The sequence below is a fragment of the Rhagoletis pomonella genome, unplaced genomic scaffold (genome assembly GCF_013731165.1).
Source record: "Rhagoletis pomonella isolate Grant_MI unplaced genomic scaffold, Rhpom_1.0 Rhpom_scaffold_00017, whole genome shotgun sequence".
In the NCBI taxonomy this organism is placed as follows: domain Eukaryota; kingdom Metazoa; phylum Arthropoda; class Insecta; order Diptera; family Tephritidae; genus Rhagoletis; species Rhagoletis pomonella.
The window spans coordinates 2,786,602-2,792,511 of NW_023458571.1; the positions used below are offsets into that span (position 1 = coordinate 2,786,602).

General features: G+C 36.0%; 1 pseudogene; it reads left to right on the forward strand.

Annotated features, from left to right (window-relative positions):
- Nucleotides 1-5,073, forward strand: part of LOC118749493 — an 11,970-nt pseudogene extending 6,897 nt beyond the window's left edge.
- The last annotated feature ends 837 nt before the right edge of the window (nucleotides 5,074-5,910 follow it).

Genomic DNA, 5,910 nt, shown 5'->3' on the forward strand with positions numbered 1-5,910 from the left:
TCTTAGACCCTAAAACTAATAACAAACTGTTTTCGTTTATTTAATATATAATTCTCTACATAGTTTATGGGGCAACTGCTAAAATATTTCCAAAAAAGTCGTTATTGGTAGCATTAATGTCATTGTTATACATATCTACGTACGTATAAAATTTAATGCAAAATATAAAATTTAGTTAAGCTACACTTGACAGGAAAGGTCTGCGTACACCATTTCTTTTTTAAATATTCACAATATATTGAGAGTTAAAATTTGTTATTATTTAAATGATCATGCTTAAAAAAATCATATAAACCGTGTCTTAAAACTTTATACAAAACGAAAGTTAAACGTAACGATTTTTCATCAAAATGTTTGACTTTTTAATCAGATTTAAAAAAATAAACAAAAGTGGTACACAATCTCACTTTGAAATGGGAGTGCTATTGATATGAACGGTACTGTACATACGTAAATGTATCACTAAGCACCCGAAACAAGGCGAATTCATATAAGGTGGTATCGATTCAACAAATACAACAATTACCTGTATTTTGTTTTTTTTGTTTTAGCTGGTGATTGTCAAATTTCAGCTATTCTTCTCCGAATGAAAAGGGCGACAGAAAATGCAAACACTTTCACGTTTTCACTCACTCACTAGCAAAATATAAAATTTTGACAATCAAACGCTACACACAGCTGATTAAACAACACCACCTTATATAAATTCGCCTTGACCCGAAATGTGTAGTTATGCAGTGATTTTTTTTTAATTTCCAATGTTTTTCATCTTAAATATTTTTCGTTTAGTTTTTATTTAAGTACTCATACTCCATAAACCATTCAAATTCAAATTCCTAACTGTGCTGCAAACTTGATAGAACTATTTCGAGTATTCTGTTTTGTAGCACATCAAATTTTATTGTAGTAAAGTGTAATCTTGCATCTTAAACGAAAATATTTAAATATGAGAATGCCTTCAAGAGCGTGCGTAAAAAGAGTTATAAAAAATCAGCGCGATTAATTATACTAAAATTTAATGGGCTATAGAACTGCATACTCATAAACTGATTTAAAATATTGAAGTTTTTATAACAGTTTCTAGGATTCTACTAAATTTCCAACACATTTAGAAACGTGAATTTATTTGTTTATGTTATAATACTTATGAGCCATCCTTAAATAAAAAATTTACGAAAAATATTTAGCATGAAAACTATTGTAAATATTCAAAATTCTATATTTCTTATGAGATGCCGGAAATTCTATGTATTACATTTCAATAAATTTAATCCAATTTAACGCTGAGTTATCACAAATAATCATTCAATATATCATCGTTTTTCTCATTTTTTGACACGACTTAGTTCAGATTTTTAATTATAGGTATCCCAGAAATACCCACTATACGTAACAAATATAAATTATTTTTAAGAATAACGGTTTTAGAAAATAAAGGAATAATTGACACACAGTTTGCTTCAAAAAGTAAATTAGTTCAAAACAAATAGCTCTTTAAACATAAAATGAAGTATTTTTATTTACAAAATTGTATGCGCGCTTTTTTAAAGAAAAGGCTCTATACTATACTTATTAGAACCAGCTCAAAACTAGCCACATTTTTTCTAGCCCGGAGGTGACCCTTTTTGAACTATCTAAGAACTGTTGTTATATGAACTGTACCAGAACCATCTAAGTCAGAGTCAGCTCAGAACAAGTTCAAAAGTTCTGCAGAGGGCGATAATTGTCACTTCGTAGGACATCGCCATGTTAAAAAAGACAGTTGCAAGCATTGAGTTGGGATAGATGAAGAACCAGTACCGTCCCTTTTCAGGCTAGCTCAGCGCAAGTTCTGAACCAGTTTGATTTGCTGCAGGGAACAATTAAATTTGAATCATCCAGCGACATTTGCGCTTGTATTTCCCAGTATTGCTGCGTCTAGCAGCGAAGAGAATAAGCAGTCTGGATCACAGTATAGACAGTAAGCAACCTTTTTGGGTTGTTGTTGTAGTAGTCGTTGTTTTTGTAGTTATATTCACTCCTGAGGAAGGCACGGGGTTGTGTGCTGCTATTTAATGGCCTTCCTCAGACTTTTTCTTAGATTTCAGGGTTGTTTGCTGTATTATTATTAGATAAATAAATTTAAGTATTTGTCAAATCGTGATTTTATTAAAAGAAAATTATAAATGGTGTTGAAAAACCAAAAAAATTGTTAAAATTTATACATGGCGTACTTATTCTTTTGTGGACTTTATGTTACTTGAGAATTTAGACAACGTGCGAGCTGCCAGGTTCTGTTATCAATATAATTAGCACAAGCTTTTCCGAGTGGTTGCCTTTCAATAAAAAGAAACAAATATTCGCAAATAAATTGGATTTATTTTATAACTGACAACTAACCTACGCTTTTTGTTCTTTTCTTCATTTTAATTTTGACTCCTTATTACCGCCAACAACTTTATTTGTATACATATTTACAAGCTGTCAAAATTTTGCGTAGTCCCACGAGCTAGGTAAAAACTATGGCATTCGTATTCACAACGAGAAATCTCAAAATTTTTGTTTGGTCTTTCCAAACTTTCTCTTTTTAATCAGTTGGCAAAGGCCCTCAGTGGCAGCGCTCCGAGCGTTGAGATAGTAATTTCATGTCAATTAGTAGGAAAGTTCCATGTTGAAAAAACTTTTTATTATGGCGAGAAAATTTTACATTTCTGCTGTGCCAATTCGTAACTTTTTACTGTTGGAAATTTTTGACAGTTGCTCTGGTTCAAAAGAAGTTGAGCAATTAAAATCAGAAATTATACAAAAAAGACTTGTCTTTACTGACATTTATTCTTCTAGAACTAAAAGCCATGAATTTATTAGACGCCTTAGGGCCGGTTACTCAATTTCTGGTTAACACCAATCTGCGGCTAAACATCGTTATCGACGAGTCGGTAACGTCGATAACTATGTTTAACCGAGGATTAGCGTTAACCAGACATTGAGTAACCGGCCTTTAGTAATAAAACCAAACCATCAGGCCGAGTTGAAAACTTTCATTCACCTCATTGTTAACAAAAATTTACAATCCGTAGTACTTTTCTATCAATTCGCAAATGCGTTTAATTTAAATCGTTTAGAAAATGCGTCATTTATGTATACCATTTTATGTGGAATTATTCAATACATTTCGTTTTACACTATACTTTTTGAAACTATTTGGAGTTAATTATTTTTTGTATCTTAAAAGCAACCCTGCGTGCTTGGAAGGCGTGTGTACCAATGATTTCATCCCTAGCATATTCATCCCCGAGGAAGGCAGTCGTCAAATTCACCGAAGGTTGTTTACTGGTTATATTGTGGTCTGGACGCTTGTTACAAGAGAAGTTATCGCATTATTTAGACATTGTGGAGGTGAAAATAGCACATCAAGTATCCCAAAAATCCGCGGCGTTTTTTCATGCGATGACATTACAAGACGCCATTATGACTGAGATGCAGGAAGCTGCTTATAATGTGCGTGAATTACGCGCTTCATTGCGTACGCTGCATTACAGGCTAACCTAATATTCGCGGCTTGCGTTTTGGTACGTTGGTTCATTGAGCGAAACGTCAAATCAAAATTGGAAATTGAGTTAGCTTCATACGCACGCCGTTCAATTTCGGTTGATCTCATACAAGTTGCATGTGCATGAGAAATTTTTGACAATAAATTGGCGGCGTGCGTGAATATTAGGTTAGCCTGTTAGTCTGCTGTGGTGGATTCGTTTCGAGTGATGCGTTTTGCTCAAAGGAGGCAGAACTTTGAGGAGGCATTGGATAAGCTCAGTCTGATGGCGACAGTGCATAAGACCCAACCCATGCTGCAACTTTTCCTTGGACTCAGGATTATGTGGCGGCGCTTGACTTGATAGGTACCACACAGGAAATTTTAACACAAGAGCTGATAGGCATACACTGCTTCAAGCATTTGCCCATGCTACTCACCGAAATGGAGAAGCTCATCGATAAGATGCTCACTACCGAATTCGAGCGTTACGCTACCACTGACCTCAAGAGGCCGCTAAGTGACGTGCTCAATGAAACGGAAAGTGTGTGCTCGGAAGAAGACGAATTGGTGTGTATCGTTATGGGACTTTTGAGGAAAAGGAACTTCTTATTCGTAACAGCCTATAAGCTTATGGCCTTATTCATAAAAAATAAAGTAGGTTTAAAGAACTTAATAAATTGACGTTTTCATACATTTTTCAATTTAAAAACCCTTTATAATGCTACTTTATTTTTTATGAATAAGGCCATTAGTATCCAGCTCTTAAGAAAAGCAAAAACTCCATATAAAATGACGTACAAGAAATGGCTAAGAAATTTTCTTGAGTCAAATTTCCTTAAGGCAGTACGCAGTTCTTCAGAAATTTAGTACGCTTTCTACTACGGTTTTCTAAAGTTTTTTGTGAAAAAAGAGCACAAGGCAACCCAGGTTTGCAACAGAAATATATGCCCGTTCCATTGTTTCTTGAGGAAAGAGTGAGGCAACAGGCTGTGAGGTATAAAAAATGTCAAAATTCCTTGGACACACACGCGAAATAATGGCAATTTTTTCTTGACCGTTTTCTTAAGAGCTGGATACTAAGCTATAATAAGGACGAAGCAATTGTAACCATACGTGCCATCATCAAGCAACTTGTTATCGAAGTTATTGCCTCCAGCGATGCAGAGCTTTGCCTTACAGGCGCCGGCGAAGAGGCGCAAAGTCACTCCATCAGCGAGTGGATAGCGCTGTTGAAAAAAAGCCACAGTAGCATTGTTGACAATTTTACAACGCATACGCGCAGTAACCGGCATAATGCGACAGACAACAGACGCTGCTGCTGGACGTTGTGGTGGCGTTGAAGGCGTCGCGCAAGATTCAGCTGTAAATCTTATAGATTCTGAAGCATTTCTAACCGCTGCTGACTGGAAGGGCTACTGGTGACAGTGTGTAATTATTGTCACGAGCGTTGCGCGAATCTGGTGTCAACGCAAAGCTTGGAACGTGCAGTAGCTACCGTGGATGAGGTGGAGCAATTGACGGCGGTTGTAGATGAAACTCAACTGTGTGATTGGACAAACTAAACTAAGTATTTACAGCATTTATTGTAGTATCTCATATACACCCCATTTCTGTTTGCGTTAATAGATAGATATACAACCTAATAGACATGTTTGTTGTTTCTTTTGGTTTTGTTTATATACAAAGGTATATATATATGCATAAGTTTGTGTGACCGTTCGAAGAACATACCCTACAAGAATTGTGTGATGGAAACTAACACATTCTCATTTATCTTACTAACACATTTACAAACATTGCGTTGGTTAAAAAGAGACAACGAAATAATGCCATAAGTCGGAGGAAGACGGAACACAAATGTTTACATCAGATTTTTTCACACTGCCCTTTAGAATTTGATAGAAACTTGTAGGCAGCCAGTGACAGAAATCTCGATCAGTCTTGCCACTCAAATGATTTGTCAAATGATAGTCACTGTTCTTGTAGGGTAGTAAAGCGGTACCACAGTAACGCTGCCGAAAATTTGCACGAACGCTGGGACTGCTTAACTGGTACAACGCTGGTAGAAATTCACATCGAGCGTGATGCTGTGGTGATGCACGCAGTACTGCATTGGTGATTGCCACTTGAACAAGCCCAGCACCTCCTGCGGTGTGGAATTAATGGGGAAAGGAAACAATGATTGGATTTGTGTCGCTATTATAAGCACCTTTCAATCCTGATACTTTCTGGCAGCAAGGCCATCATAGTGGTTCGTGGGATCGGTTTGATAGAAGCTCTTTTGCTTTGGTAACAATATACTAATTCTCCCATTTTTTTTTAATTTTTTGTATATCCAACAGTTTGAAACTAATTCGTTTGTATTTTATTAAGGGGTGCGCGAATAAAGAAACCATGCG